The sequence below is a fragment of the Alligator sinensis genome, unplaced genomic scaffold (genome assembly GCF_000455745.1).
Source record: "Alligator sinensis unplaced genomic scaffold, ASM45574v1 scaffold1122_1, whole genome shotgun sequence".
Lineage (NCBI taxonomy): Eukaryota > Metazoa > Chordata > Crocodylia > Alligatoridae > Alligator > Alligator sinensis.
Genome location: NW_005842467.1, coordinates 330648 through 345067, shown reverse-complemented (window position 1 = coordinate 345067; position 14420 = coordinate 330648).

The window sequence follows — 14420 nt, the reverse complement described above, 5'->3', positions numbered from 1 at the left end:
GCTAGCCGCCACATGGGAATAATTTAGAAACAGCCAATAGTGGGAAACAAATTTACATACGGGTGGCGGGAACTCCTTTGCACCGGGGTTTTCTCTATGCAACTGAGAATTGCACCGTGCAAAGAAAGCTCCATGTGGCGGGAAATAATTCTGCAGTGCCGAAGCACACACAAAATCATACCCTTTGGGTCATGACAGTTTTATCTACACACCTCAAGGTACCAGGAAGCTCATGAATGATGAGCTGGTGGGGCTGATGGAGCATGGGGAGGTCCCCAGCATGCTTGGCAGCAAACCTGGAAGTGAACCAGAAGCACTTCCAGCCCACTTCCAGGTCTGCCGGGGAGTATGCTGGGACCCCCCACCCCTGCACCTGCCCGGTTCAGCGACTAGTGCTTCCTGGGCCTGGGGGGGAACCCAGGGTCTCCCCATGGCTGTACCTCCCAACCACTCATGGGTCCACTGCTGAGCATACTCCATCTGCTCCACCATCTCAGCATTCAAGAACCATGCCTGGCATCTTGAGGTACATAGAAAAAACTTATAAAGCTATGTCTATGCCTGAATTGCTGATTCTTGAAATCAGAATCAAATCTTCAGATTCAGATTTGGCCAAATCAAATCAGGACTGTGATCCAAATCAGCAAATCAAATCACTGTCCCCTGAATTGGGCCAAATCCAAATCTGATTCAAATACAGCCCACTTTGTACACCCCTAGTTGCCAGTAGGCCAAGGGAAGTGATTATTCCCCTCTATTCAGCACTGGGGAGGCCTCATTTGGAGTACTGGGTTCAGTTTTCAGCCCCCCACTACAGAAAGGATGGGGAGAAAGTGGAGAGAGTTCAGTGAAGGGCAACAAAAATGGTGAGGGGTCTGGGGGAAATGACTTATGAGAAAGACCCCTCTCCTCCCTTATGAGAAAGGGAACTGGGCTTATTTATTCTAGAGAAGAGGAGACTGAGAGGGGACTTAATAGCATTCTTCAACTACCTGAAGTGGGGTTTGAAAGAGGATGGGACTAAACTGTTCTCGGTGGTGGCAAATGACAGAACAAGAAGCAATGGTCTCAAGTTGCAGCAAAGGAAGTTTAGGTTAGATATTAGGACATTTTTTTTCACTAGTAGAGTAGTAAAACACTGGAACAGGTTACCCAGAGAGGTGGTGGAAACTCCATCCTTTACATTTCAAAACCCAGCTAGACAAAACTTTGGCTGAGATGATCTAGTTGGGGATGGTACTGCTTTGAGCAGTGGGGTGGACTAGATGACCTCCTGAGGGCCCTTCCAACCCTCACTTTCTATGATTCTATGATAAAGCTGTGGACCAGCCCATTTATGGGTACCAAATGAGAATGTTTATGATCTTGAGTTGGTTCAAGCTTTACATCAGGGGTAGGCAATATTTTTTGTTTGGAGTGCCGAAAAAACCACAATGTCTACCTTGTAAGGTGCCAGAGTGCTGGCATGCTACAAAAACAAAACTGGGGTGGGGAATACATGGCAGGATGCACTGCATATAATATGCACTGCATATTAAGCAAACAGTTAATAATCAGAAATGTTGCTTTTTTTTTACAGCAAATACCAGGTTTTCTAGAAATTTGAAACCCAATGACAATAAATAAAACTTCATGTACTGCCTTTGTACTTGTAATTTTTTTTCTTGTTAAGTATGTTGTGATGTGAGGGGGAAGAGAGGGAGAGAGGAACAGGGAGCAGGAGGCACCAGGGAAGTCACCACAGGAAGGCTGGCCTGGCCAGCCCCTTGGGAAGGCTGCACCTGGAGGAGAGTTGGGGTCAAGCTGCAAGCATAGGTTGTCCCAGGGCTCCACAGACTTGGGCTACAGCGGGGGGCCCAGCAGCACCAGAGGTGGGGCCCAGCCAGCCCACACAGCTCTGCAGGGATGGAGCGCAGCCACCCTGCCCATGAAGGGACACTGCCTGGATGGGACAGGACTCTGGGCTCAGGGAGCTCGCTTCTTGGTCTCTGTGCATACTGGGTACATAGCAAGTGGGAGCTACAGCCACAGGCTGTTCCCCAGACTCTGGGAACAGCCACTGCAGCTGGTGCTTAGGGCTGAACCAGCCAGGAGCCTGCAGTGCAGTGGCTGTGTGCAGTGCCTGCCCTGGCCCTGGCCCCTCGAGGGGAGCTATGGGTGGGCAAGGCTGGGACTCAGGCAGGCTGAGCAGCTGCGGTAGCTGTTCCCAGGCTCCAGAGGGCTCCCATGGCCAGGCCCTTGCACTGCGAACAGCTCTGCCCTGCTTGCACTGTGCCCAGCATTCAGGGAGGCTAATCCCAGAGAGGGAAGCCCCCTGAGCCCAGTATCATGCCCCAGCCAGGCAGAATCCCACCATGTGCAGGGTGGCTGCAGCCCATCCCTGTGGAGCTGCACAGGCCAGGCCAGGCACCACTACGGGTGCTGCTGGGCACCCCCACCTGCCCACCCACCACAGCTCAAGCCCACAGAGCCCCGGGGCCACCCCCACTTCCTGCCCAGCCCCTGCTTACCTAAGGGCCTGATCAACCTGGCTTGCCCATGGTGCCTCCCCCCCACACCACCCAGACCCTGTCTTGACCACCTGGCCCTAGCACTCAGCACTCCAGTGCTGCCCTGGGTGGGACAGGATGTCTGCCTGCCTGATCCCAGGGCTCTGCCACCAGCTGGAAGCCTCCAGGGCAGTGACCCTGCACAGCGCCTGCCCTGGCCCCAGCCCTGTCCACCAGCAGCTCCCTCCAGTGGCCAGCTGGGCTGGAGGGTACAGCCTGGGAGCAAGGGGTGGGGGCAGTAGAGAACAGACACTGTCCCTGCCTTTGTTCTTCTGGCTCTGCCCCGGCACCTGCCGTGGCGCTGGGACTTGTGGCTGCATGAGAGAGCCCAGAGCAGCAACTTAAAAAAAACCAAACCAATTTCTTTACATGCCTTCCAGCATGCCAGGAAAAATGTCTCCATGTCCCACTAATGGCATGCATGCTGGGGGTTGCTGACCCCTGCTTTACATTGTGTCCACCTGGAAAAAAATGGCCCCAAGGCATCCAGAGGGAGTGCTAGAAGTGATAGTGATGTAATGAGCCAAAATTCAGGTGTTGCATCTCTAATCCCAGGCTTCAGATGGAAATTCAGGAGAACAGTCAGAGTAATCTCTCAGAGAGAGCTCCTACCCATACTGACCTATAGAAGCCAGGACCAGATAGCAGCGGGTAACTTTGCTGTGCCTTTGTTCTACTTGGAATCTCTGGCTTGTGACTCTGTGTTCTGAACCTCTGGCTTTGACTCTCCTACCTGTTTCTATTTGCTCCTGTTCCTGTCTTGAATCAACTCTGTAACCTGACTGTGACCTTGTGTCAACCCTCAGTTTCATACTGTGGATTTAGACTGATACCTAGCTTGACTTCAACTTCTGCTTCCATAAGCCCTTGATCTAGTGCTCTCTTCTTTGACTGACTGCTTACACCTTGGTAAACCCTTACATTCGGGCACTTTCTGAATTCCCTTAGGCTGAGGAGAGGCTAGAATCCAATTCTGTCACTTCCTGGCAAGTAGTCTAACCACTAGGTTATTACTTCCTATCATGTTTTTGAATAACAGTGGCCATGGAGAATAACAGTGGCCAAGGAAGCTGAACTCAAGTGCTGTCAGTTTGGGGTATGATTAGACCACACTTGTCCATTTGGACCCCTTGCGATTTAAATACATGGATGCCATGATAGTGAATTGCAAACAGCATTAAAGTTTAGCTAAATGGCAACATCTCTGGAAAAGCATACGTGACCCTCCTGCTGCTGTATCTGTGTGACAGCCCCTCTTTGGTACTTGTTTTCCTACCACCACTGGTATGCCAGGTCAGATTATCGGGGACTTTGTTACTTATCTCCATATCTTCCATTTGTATATATGGGTCAGGGACTGAAAACCCTTTTTGTGCTTGTTTTGACTGTGATAATATGCTTTAAGTGCTTTTAACAATTTGAATATAACTTCCCCACCCCTCCACTTTGTATATGAATCTAAGATGAGGGGCTTTTCTCCCCATGCTGACTGGGGGGTAACCTTATCTCATATTCAGGGAAATACAATGGGCTTTTTTGTTGGGGGGAGGTTGGTTCATGTTTCCAATAAGGAGCTAAGTGAAGGAAACTCTATTATGACAAAGTATTCAAGAAAAAAATAAATGTAAAAAGATTAAGATAGTTTATTGTGAGACTGTTCCTATTATGGTTGTATTATTATGAATAGGCTGTATTTGGTAAGAGTTTTAATTAGAAAGATTCTAAAAGATCTTATCAGTTACATTGTTTGTTTCAAAAGCAATCCATGGTTTTAATCAGTGGAGGGTGCTGTTATCATTTAGGTTAGTTAATCTTATTTATCCTGATTTTTGCTGCATATTATTTGTATTTAAAAAGGATGAAGGAAGAAGTTGTTGAAGTTAACAACAAAGGCTGCTCCACTTCATTTGTTTTTCTGAAGGAGTTGCAACAGTGTAAGTAAACTAGGCTGTTCCTTTGAGACTATGTGCACCATCATTCAGGTTTCTGTTTAAATGGTAGTTGAATGTTTATTAGAAGCTTTTCTTTGCTAATTCTTCGGTCACCAAGAATCTAGGAACCTAATTATTTGCATTAATGATTTTTGTTTACATTACATATTTTGACATTGTTTTATTAGAGGAAAAGAAAAAGAGAAAAATACAGAGTACTTAAAGACTGAAACAATGTACTAGGAGTAATGCATTAAGCATTTATTTGTAGATTTGAAAATAATATACATTTTTGAGTTTTCCAGATGAGTAAATTACCTATGACCTGAAATCTTTATTACAAGAGTAAACTATCATTAAAGAAATAAATGAATGAACATATGACCTCCCCCCCACCCATATAACAGCAGCAAAGGGTAGTTGAAAGAAATTATGACTTTATTCTAAGTAAAATGGCTCTATATTTATAAATGAACGTAAATATCAGACTTCAAAATCATACTTGTTTTCCTTTGGATTCTCTTTAAAGATTATGAATGATAAAAATAATAGTACTTCATATCCACCATATGTCTGGTTTTACATGTTTAAGACCTGATACAAAGCTCAATTAAATCAATGGAAGTCTTTCCAATTTCTTCATCTTGGCAAAAATCAGAAGGGTTCTAATGGAAATGGGTTGGTTGAGGGCCATAGATGTAGAATGGAATGAGTTCAGAGTAATATTTGTCAAGCAGACAGCAGACCTGTATGCATGAGCAAGTGGAGTTAGAAAAGAGAAGGAAATACTGTGGCAGAGTATAAGGTACAAAAATCAGTTTGAGAAAAGAACAAAACCTGGCAAGAGTGGCTGAAAACTAAATGAGTTGAAAATACAACTGAGTATAGGTAGAAGAAAAAAAAAAGCAGCAAAAAGCTTTGAAAGAATTCACAGGGGAAAAAAAGCTCAACAAGATACATGGGGTAACACAAATACAGATAGTTAAAAACAGATCAATGAGAAGAAATCTGAAATTTATGGTGAATGAAAATGGTATGTAGGCTAACAACCTAGCTGGTATTAAAAGAGCATGGTATTAAAGGAAATACCCTGAAACTGTACTGAATATAAAGCACCTTTGAAGGGAATGACAATATAAGATAGAGAGAGAGAGAATGTAAATGAACTAGAGGAGGACAGAGATATGGAGATGGATGAAGTAGAAAGAGCAATTTATAAAGATGAAAAGAAGGAAGTGTTATTATCAATGAAGTAACTGTATGTATAATCACAGTAAATAAGGAAGCTGAAATACAGTGGCTGCACAGAGTACTCAAAACAGTTTCACAGGGTAAGGAATCACTTGAAGATTGAAATAAAGGAATTGTGCTTTTCTGAAAAAGAGGGGATACAAAGAAGTTGAATAATTATTAGGGAATACCACTTATGTGGCACTGTGCCAACCTGAATGGGCTTAAAAAAAAAGACTGAAGAGCAACTGAGCGAACAACATGAGTTCTGGAGGACCAGATTGATAGATTAAATATTTGCTAAAAGACAGCTTCTAATAGTATAACAAAAAAGTTATTCTTGCCATCACAGGTGTTAAGAAAGTTTATGATAATATAAAATGTGAAAAGGTATTAGTGGATCTGAATAACTATATATGTTTAAGGCTTAGATGGTTGGATTAAAAGACTGTATACAATTGTTGAATGTGGTAAACAGACAGAATAATTTCATATGAATCATGAATCAAGGCAATGTGTTGAGGATTATAATCTTATGTGGTTATGGAAGGACACTGCAAGAAATATTGAGGACACATATTGAGGGGAAGAGGCCATGGTACAGAAAGGAAGATGGGGTGTAGACGAACATTATTATAAAGGTGATGGGAAGAGATAGATGGAGTCAGAGCATTGCCAGATACATTGAGAAGCTAGAATTGGCAGCTGACAATGATAGTGAGAATGGCAACAACATTGGAAAGTATTTTGTTAAGGCAGAGGAGGATCAGAATACCACACAGATAGAATTACCTGAACAGTAGGAATGGAGTAATAGAAATGAGATGAAAATTAATAGTGCAAAGTTTAAGGTCTGACCATGAGGATAAATTATAAGAATTTATGCTGCAATCTGGGAGCTTATTACTTAGAAACTGAAGGAGTAAAAGGACCTGAGTTTGTTGGTCAATAATAGGATGACTGAACTTCAAATATGATTCTTCTCTAAAAAAGCTGAATGCCATCCTAAATCATATCAAGCCAGATATTTCTAGGAGAAACAGAAAAATCATTAACCCCATTATAGAAGCAGCAGTAAGACAAAAGGAAGATCGTGCCACTCTGGCATTTACCATCCTGATGTATTTATACTTAGTAATCTAACTTCCTATTTTGCTTCTCTTTTGCTAAAGAAACTAAGCTGTTTCAGTCTTCCCTCAAACTTTCTAGTTTCCTGATCATCCTTGTAGACTTTCTCTGTACCTGCTCCATCCTATTCTCATCCAGCCACCCCTGTAACCTGTCTAGGTCTGATTGCAGCCTAGTCATCCCTTCTAGTGTGCCCACTTCTCCCCACATCTTAGTGTCATCTGTGAATTTGAACAGGGTGCTTTTTACTGCCTCGTCCAAGTCGCTGATGAAGATGTTGAACAGTGCACGCCCGAGGACCAAGCCCTGGGGAATCCCAGTGCCCACATCACTCCAGGTCGAAAATGACCCATCTACCACCACTCTCTGGGTGCGGCCCTCCAGCCAGTTAGTGACCCATTTGACTGTGTAGGTGTTGACGCCACAGTCCCCTATAATGAGAATGGGGTGAGAGACAGTGTTGAAGACCTTCCTAAAGTCCAGATAGACTATGTCCACTGATACCCCTGCATCTAAGTATTTTGTGACCTGGTCATAGAAGGCCACCAGGTTGGTCTGACAGGACCTGCCTCTAATGAACCTGTGTTGGTTGCCCCTACGCATAATCTCCCCTGTTGCTGGCCCCTCATGGACATGCGCTATGATAATTCTCTCAAAAAGCTTACCCAGGATCAAGATAAGACTAACTGTCCTAGAGTTTCCTGGGTCCTCCTTCCTCCCTTTTTTGAAAATGGGAGCCATATTGGCCCTTTCCCAGTCCTCTGGAACCACACCAGAGCACCATAAGTGTTTGTAAAGCCATGCCAGGGGTCCCGCAACAACCTCTGCTAATTTCCTCAGCACTCTGGGGTGGAGATCATCAGGACCATCTGATTTAAATACGTCCAGTTCCTCCAGAAGTTCCCTGGCTAGATCCTCACTGACCCTAGGTCTGGGTGCGCCTCCCCTGGGGCCTACGGATGTCCCAGTGTGGGGGTGACCCGGTCCCTGCTCAGGAAAATGGAGGCAAAGAAATTGTTAAATAGGTTAGCTTTGTCGTCTGGTGTGATGACCAGATTTCCTAGCTTGTCTTATAGAGGCCCCACATTACCTGGTACCTTCTTTTTACCCCCTATGTATTTAAAAAAAGACTTCTTGTTGTCCTTGATCCGGGTATCTAGTCCCAGTTCCATCTCTGCCTTGGCCTTCCTGACCGCCCCCCCTGCAGCCTCGAGTAACCAAGGTATAGTCCTCCCTGGTAAATTTATTAAAGGGATGTGCTTTCAATAGCAGGCAGCTGGACTCCCATAATCCAAGAAGTCCCTTCCAGTCCCATGTTGCTGTGTTCATTAGGAACCACTTATATCTCCATGCTTTGGTGCCAGACTGTGAAATGTGGTAATGGCAGGACCATCAAGGGTGAGAGAGATGCTTCATTTGCCATCTGTGAAAATGAAGCAAATTGACCCAAAGTCATAAATGACTCAAAAATGTAATGTACACTTACTTAGTCTTGTTACAGATTGGCAGTTGCATTTTAAGAAGATAGCATGTGGATGGGGTCTGCTCTGTCCAAGAAATTCTGGGAATGAGAATAACTCCTGCAATTGCTTCTGTTGTCAGCCTGGGTCTCTTGTGACTCTCATTTAGCATAATCCAATGGTTCTCAAACTTTTTACACTCTCATGCATCCCACCTGACAGAGTCTCATAAACATGGGCAGTTGAGTGCCCGGCCCATGCATACTGCCTCTGTACCTCTGCATCCCACCAGAGGGCCACAAGATTGCTCACCTTCTCATGGGTCCAGTTAGGTTCCAGGGTGCTCAGCTCTGGTGTATGCATGTAAATGGGACCAGGCCTTGCCAGGGAGGTTGGGGAGGACATGGTGATGGTGCTTCCCATGCTGGCTCTCAAGGCCCTCATGCAGCTGCCATTGTGTGGGTAGCCCTGGACAGAGCTCAGGAGCTCTCAGCAGTGGAGCAGGGCCAGGCCCTGGAAGCTGCACCACAGAGACAAGTGTGCCACAGCATGTGTGTATAGCTGCAAAAACAAGAGATAGTTCTGGGGGTGCGCAGACACAGGGAGCTGGTACTGCCCTCCTGCCACAGCCAGCCAGGCAGGAGCCATGGGGAGGTCTGGGCAGGGGGTTGCAGCAGGCTGCAGCCCTTTATACATACTCACCTGTGGCCAAGGAGCATCTCTGGCTAGTGGACAGAATGAGCAGCAGCAACCTGGGTCCTGTCCAGGGGGCACACAAGGCTTGCAGTCCCCCAAGCTCCTGTGCAGTGTGCCCCAAGGCACAGAATGGCTGCAGGCTTTTATACCCTGCAGATGGGGGCTACCAAAGATCAGCCCAGCCCTGGAGGAGGAAAGGGGGCCAGCCAGGAGCCCTGGAGCTTGGCTCCAGCTGGCCCCCTAGTGGTTGGGCAGACCCAGGGAGGCCCCTGGGTTACTGCTCAGTAAGGCGTCTACATGTGTGTTACTGTGCAATAACTAACGAGGTATAAAGTTGATACCTGCATGATGCAGGTATCAAATTTACATTCAAGTCAGTGTAAATTGCCATATTTACTACACAGTACAGGTGTGCACGTGTAGGCGCAGTAATTTTGGTTACCATCAATAAATGCACATGTGCCCACAATGAAATATTGGAGACTTCATTAAGACACTTAAGAACACTAGATTTTCTTTTATGAATCCAAAATAGAGATGTACATTTAACTATAAAGACTACAGAACTAATGAAACAAGTTTATTTTGACTAATTTTTGCATAGTTTGTTGTGGTTTTTTTGAACTTTTAAATATAAATCTAGCAACATAGTGCACATTCCTATAGTTATATTTGTATAGTGCTAGCCCCCTAGCGTATTAGTAAAACATTTTATTTCTCTTTAACTGGAGAAAAGCATATCTGGTGTCATATGTGATGATGTACCACACCATCTGCACCCCCTTTTCAAAAGTCTAGATCCACCCATGAACTCCTATATAGGCTAAGTCTAAAATAAAAACTTATGAATGTATCCTGTAAGTTAGTCTAAAAAATTAATATGAGGTACTTCTTTCCACGTTGTGCTCAGTTTTTGAATACGCTCTACTTTAGAGAGTATTTTCAAAGGCATAAACAAAACCTGGTTCATAACTCAATTATCTGAATTTTTAAGTATAGTTGGTAAATCGGGGTGACTTACTAATCCTACATTTTCTGGACTATGTAGATAATATTAGTAAATATTTACACATAAGGAACAAGATACTATTATTGCACTCAAAGCATTTGTCTACATGTCAACAACAAGGGAAAATAGATCTAATGGCACAATTCTGTACAGTAAAAGTTTTGTTATCAGCACCCATGGGGAATGGAGGGTGCTGTATAACAAAATATGCCAGATAAATAAGTGGCCCGAACAGGCGTCTTTGCCTATTTGGGCCGCCGCCTGTCCCACCACATCTGGGGTGTCACTACCCCTCCCGCCACGTTGCCTCCCCTCCTGCCACATTGCCACCCCTCCCACGGGCCCCGTGGGCCCCGAGGGACAGGGAGGGGGGACCCACGCAACCTACTATGCCCCGGGCTGTGGGGGTTCGACAGCACAGGCTTCTTTCCCCCGGGCCATGGGGGCTCCACGAAACTGGAAGTGCCATGATGGGCACTTCCGGTTTCACTTTTCCCTTACAAGGCCTTACAAGCCGGCTAGCCAGTTAACAGAGCATGCCAGCTTGTAAGGTACCGGTTAACACAGCTTTTGCTGTATTTATTTTTCAGAGAAAGCAGTAGAAGGCAGCAGAAAGAGAGAGAGCATTATCTGTGTCCATCATAACTGTAAAAATGCCATCATTTTTATGAGCTGTGAGAAGAGCATTTCAATTTGTTACACTGCTGTTTACCATATGTCTATCAATTCTAAAGCTCCAAAAGCAAACACAGCAGGTAATGCATTATATTTAATCAATATAGTCACAAGACTGTATTAAGAATTAACACATATCATTATTTAAGTGTGCATGCTTTTATATTGTTCAGGTGCTGATTACAAAAGAATAACATACTTCAGAATATAGTGAATTAATTTATAATGGACTTAGTTCTTCATATTTAAGCACACATCCTTGTTTTGTATGGGTACGCACGTAAAGTGAAAGCTTTACACCATTCAAATAAGTGGATCCCTACTGGTTTCAGTGGGACCAGACTTTGCCCCAATTCTCCAATTTGTCTAGGTCACTCTGAATCCTAGCCCTATCCTCCAGCATATCTACTACCCCCCTCCCCCGCCAGGTTGGTTTCATCTTCAAATTTGCTGAGGCTGCACTCTATGCCATCTTCCAGGTTATTGATGAAGACACTGAACAAAACCAGTCCCAGGACTGACCCCCTGATACTGACTGCCGATTAGACATGAGCCATTGATTACTACTCTCTGAGCCCGATGCTCCAGCCAGTTTCCTATCCACCTTACTGTCCATTCATTCAGCCTGTACTTCTTCAGCTTGCCTGCAAGAATGTTGTGGGAGACTGTATCAAAAGCGTTACTAAAATCAAGGTATACCACATCCACTAGTTTCCCTGCATCCACAGACTCAGTCACCTCATCATAGAAGGCAATCGGGTTGGTCAGGCATGACTTGCCCTTGGTGAAACCATGCTGCCTGTTCCTAATCACCTTCTTCTTCTCCAAGTTCTTAGAAATGGATTCCTTGAGGATCTGCTCCATGATTTTTCCAGGGATGGAGATGGGGATGACTGGTTACCTGGATACTCCTTTTTCCCTTTCTTAAATATGGGTACTATGTTTGCCCTTTCCTATCTTTCCTATAGGTAGGGTAGGCACTATCCTATCCTTCCTTTTAACAAACCTCATTATTATATCCAATTGCAAACAGAATGTATTCCATGGTTTGATATCTGTTACCTTTTAGATCCATTTTCAAAAAAACATGTTAAAAACACGTTTCCAAAAAACCCTGCCACTCTCCTGGTAGAAATTGCTAATGTACAAGTGTTCATTCAGTTTCTCCTAAAGGAAATGTGCCTCATTCAAGGAAAAAGGAAATGTGTCTACCTGGAAGATTTCCCCTGTGAGAGACTTTCTTTCACCAAAATGAACATCTGTACATTCAAGTCCTCAATAACTGGGAGGAATCAAGTACCACCTATGCCTTCCCCAGATAGTGGCCTCCAGTCTGGGGAAGGTTGCAGGCATTTTTTTCATAGCTTAATTCCTCCTTATCCTGGAAGAGTTAATTTGCTGCTGAGCCTCTTCCCAACCTTCCCAAAACTGGAGGACCCCAGTCTGGAGAAGCAGTGATAGTGGCCACTCAAGTCCTTCTGGGCCTGGAAGGAGTAAAGTGGCTGGGGAATGCTCCTCACACATTCCCCAGATCATGGGCACCCCAGTTTGGGGAATGTGCAGGAAGTATTACCTAATTTATCCCTCCTGGGAGGGGAGGTAAGGAGCATCTGCTTCTCCCTGTGCGTTCCTTAGACCTGATTTGGGGGAGGCAGGGAAGCAATGGTTGTTCCATTCCTCCTTGGACTGGGAGGAGTGTAGAAGCAGGGAAAGCTTCACCACCCATCCCCCATACCAGACTGAACCTAGCCTAGGGAAGGTGGGAGGATCAGTGGCTACTCCACTTCTGTAAGGGTGGGAGGAGTTGAGTGATGGGGGAAAATTTCCCATACTTTACTCAGAAACATGCAGGCCTACAAATAAATGCCAGCCCATGGCCATTATTTCTAAAGCAAAAAAATCATCTTCCTACTTTTGAACCTTAATTTTTTTTATTTTAAGTCTGATAGCAATTAAATTTTTATTTTCTGACAGTAGCTATTAGCTAGATAGTGTCATTTTCCTTCCTGTTTCTATAAAGAAAACACTTCAGGCTTTCATTTGCTAATGCTTTATTTATTAGAAACTTTTATTATGCAAAACATATCTGAGTATAGCAATACAAGGTAGCAATATTCTAAAATAACTGAATGCAGAAGCTGTGGATCCACTGTTAAATAGCCAAAGCAAACTCTTCATAGATGATGCAAAGAAGGGGGAGCTAATCAATAGCTACTTTGTCTCAGTCTTCACAATAAAGTTAAGCCTCATAAGTGAGGAGACAAGTTGAGGAATGAGATAACAAATGAAACAGTATGATAGTTTCTGATGAGTCTGAATAAATTAGTCATTGGGGCCTGGTGAACTTTATCCAGGGTACTGAAAAACTGGCAGAGGAGATATTGGAGCTCTTGGAAATAATATTCATGAAGTCATGAAGGGAGTTGGGCAAGGTACCAGAGGACTGGAAAAGGGCCAGCATAGCACCCCGCTTAATAAAAAAGAAAAAAGGATGGCCTAGAGAACTGTAAACAGTTAGCCTCACCTCAATACACCAAACGTTACTAGACTGTATCTGAAGGAAATCATCTAGAGGAGGAAAGGCTGATCACAAGAAGCTACTGTGGATTTACTAAAAACAAATCATGTCATACAAAACTGATCTTTTTCTGGACAAAGTAACTACTTATGTTGATGAAGGGAATGCTGTGGATATAGTGTATCTGGACTTTCGCAAAGCTTTTGAAAAAGTCCCGCTTGACCTTCTCAAACAAACAGGAGAAATGTGGGCTGGACAAAACTACTGCAAGATGGATAGACACCTGACTCAGCAGCTGCAAGCAAAGGGTAATAATAAATCAATGAATTGTAGAATGAAAGGAGGGTTTGAGTAGGGGTGCACCAATAATGATTTTTTTGGCTGATACTGATGGCCAGTTATTAACCAGCCATATTGGCCAATGCTGATCGTTTTGCCTATATGTAGCCCAGCAGCTTGGAGAGCAGTGTCTGGCCAGTGAGTCGGGGGGGGGGGGGGGAAGGGACGTGAGGGAGGAAAGGTGTGAGGAAAGATTGAGTCCCCCATGGTGAGGGAGGGAGTGGGGCAGGGGCAGGGAAGGTGCTGCACAGCTGGATGGGGTGGGGTGTAGGATGGAGCTGCAGATGGCTCATCTGGGTGGCAGGGGGCAGCTCCCGCTACTGTATGCAGCTTCTGAATAAATAGATCTGTGCACAGGGCAAAAACGGGCTATGCGCTATAGGCTGGGGGCCATGGGTTGCACCAGCCTGTTCCCAGTGGGTGGGCTGGGCCAGGGCTGCACTTGGGATGGGTGGGGGTTGGGTAGCAGGTGTTGGTGCTGGGAGAATGGCTATAGGGGGGCTATGGTCTCCCCAAAATCTGCCGTAGCCCCCCTGTAGACCCTTTCCCAGTGCTGCTGCTGCCTACCCCAAGTGCAGCCTCGGCCCAGCCCCTGCACTGGGAAGAAGTTGGCACAGCATCCAGCCCCAAGCCCACAACCCGCCCTCACCCCACACACAAATCCAGGGGTCATGTGCCCCCCACACCTTCCCCAGAGATGCACATAGTTGTCTCTAGTGGGTTATGGAATAGAGAAAATCCCACACAATTTACTGATTCATTTTGATGCACTGGCTGGGGGAGTAGTTAGCTGATTGCATGATTTCACAATGATTACACACTTAATTTATACAACACAATTTTATTTTAAAACTCTTTGCTACGCATATAACACTGCTTAGCTTT